We start from the raw sequence: 2552 nt of genomic DNA, 5'->3' as shown, positions 1-2552 counted from the left end.
AGTCTGTGTTCCAACAGAAGATTATCAAATAGAGTAGAGTCCTGTAGAGCAATAACTAAGTGATACTAGAGAACTTTCAATAACCTCAAGTAAAATATCTACTGTTAAAAATATGCGATATGTTTATAAAGATCAAATGCCTTGAGAAAAAATATTTTATAAATCATAGATCTTTGATTTATTTATAATTGATTACCAAGTTTTATCTTTATCATGGCTCTTATGTAGATTTTTTTCTTATTTAAATCTTATGATCTTGCCATGTTGTACCTAAAAAATGTCAAGTTGACATAGTCTACATCGCTGCTTACACCACTTCAGGTTAATATATATTTTCTTCTTTTAGTCTTTCTTGTGTACCAACCTATCTTGTATTGTCATAAGAAAGAAAATTGTCTTTGTATGTAATGTGTTAACTAAATGCCATAATGTTCATAGCAGTGAAAACAAACTCAGTTTAACTGAGAAGCTTGGCTAATCTACAGAAAAAAATTCCATATTATTGTTGATATTTTTTTTAATTTCAGGAGACAACACAACCACAGTCCCCCATTACTATAAATTATGCATTTGAGTTTCCCACATTTGGGGAAATCTCAGTGATCAGCACATCCAGAGTGCAATGGATAAGCCCCACCCTGGGGAAACCACCTTTGTGATCATGGTATCTCCCTTGCCAGGTATTTTAGTGCTGATTGTTTATGATATTATTTCTTCACAGTTGATTAATTGTTTCTATCTGCAATATTTCTACATTTTATGGAGCTTAGTTTTCTTTTTATTGTTTTTAACATCTTCTCCACTTTTAATTCTGAAACCATTGCTTATGCACATTAAGTGGAAATGAATTAATGTCTTTCATTAAAGAGCCAGGATAAAAAAATGATAAGGGGGAGAGAGAGGCGCAGGTGAAAGGGAGGGGGTGGGGGGAAGGGAGGAGAAATGACCCAAACATTGTATGCACATATGAATAAAAGAAATAAAAATATATATATTATTTAATGCTAATTTGGTTATTATCCCTAACCTCTAACAATATTTTTGGACATAATTCTGTATATACAATGTGATTAGCAGTAACATTTCCATTAAGAAATTTAATTAAACCCTTCATAAATCTTTATTCTTATGTGCAATTAATCCAAGTTAATGCATGTTTAATATTAAAAATATATAAGTAATTCCACAGAAATGTCAGAAATAATTGACATCTTTAGGTAAGTTTGACTTTTCTATTACCAGGAAATACCAAATTTCCCAAATCTCAAGAAAGAGATGCCAGTCCAGGTTAGAGGAAACCTGTAGGACACCAAATAGACATGACCAAAAATAGAACCTCTCCATTATATTACACATAAAGCAGTAAGTACAGAAAGCACTAAAATAATACTGAAATCTGAATGGCAGATGTCAAATCAGCTACAGCAGTAAAGCCCTCAGAATAACATCAGGTTTCTCAACAGAAAACTTAAAACCAAGAAGGGCATGGAATGAAGTAATTCAATCATTAAAAAAATAATTTTCCACCTACATTACTCTACCCAGAAAAGCTAGCATTCATAATTGAAGGATAAATAAAAATACTTCTTGATAAACAGAAACTAAAACAAAAATTATGATCACTAAACCAGTGCTCCAGAAAATATCCAAAGGTATCTTACACACAGAAGATGAAGATACATATAGCTATAAAAAGATAGGAAGAATTAAATCTCATCAGATGATCACATAAGCAATTGTAGAGTATCAAAGAATCATTCACACACACAAACACACACACAAAGATACACATAACCCAAAAGCAACAAATGAGCAGGAATGATGACATACCTCTCAATATTAACACTGAATGTTAATAGTCTCAACTTCCCCATCAAAAGACATCAATTGCATTAAAATAAGACCCTGTGATTCATTGCCTACAAGAAATCAGTCTCACTGACAAAAAAAAAATGGCTTAGTATGAAGGAGTTGAAAAATATTTTTCAGGCAAATGGTGGCCAATTCATACAGGAGCATTTATAGTTATATCTAATAAAGTAGACTTTGAATATAAATTAGTCAGAAGAGACAAAGGGGGTTATTCCATACTAATAAAAGGAAAAATACATCAAGAGGAAATAGCAATTATTAACCCACATGTGACCAATGCTGGTACACCTAATTTCATTAATCAAACAATTTTGCACATAAAAGTGCAGATAAATGCCAACACTTACAAACTAATAAACTCCTACAATAGTGGGAGACTTCAATACCCCAATAGATAGGCCTCTCAGACAAAAAAAAAAAATCAACAAAGAAACTTCAGAATTAAATGATACCATACACCACATAGAATTAATAGATATCTACAGAATAATCCATCCAGCAGCAGCACTATACACATTCTTTTCAATAGCCATGGAACTTTCTTCTAAATAGATCATACTTAAGGACACAAAGCAAATCTTAACAAATATAAGAAAATTGAAATGATTCCCAGTACCATATCTGGCCACTAGGGAATCAAACAAAAAAACTAAAGAAAATATTCAAACACATGGAGACTA

The 2552-nt window shown here is 31.7% G+C and overlaps 1 non-coding gene across 1 annotated transcript; it reads right to left on the bottom strand.

Annotated features, from left to right (window-relative positions):
- Positions 1-524: 524 nt before the first annotated feature.
- On the bottom strand, positions 525-688 carry LOC141420929 (U1 spliceosomal RNA). The gene has a single exon (XR_012445653.1). It is a non-coding gene; the product is annotated as a U1 spliceosomal RNA (small nuclear RNA).
- Positions 689-2552: the final 1864 nt, after the last annotated feature.

This window comes from Castor canadensis, chromosome 2, assembly GCF_047511655.1.
Source record: "Castor canadensis chromosome 2, mCasCan1.hap1v2, whole genome shotgun sequence".
Lineage (NCBI taxonomy): Eukaryota > Metazoa > Chordata > Mammalia > Rodentia > Castoridae > Castor > Castor canadensis.
The sequence above is the reverse complement of the archived record's forward strand: the minus strand, read 5'-3'. Positions and strand labels throughout refer to the sequence as shown.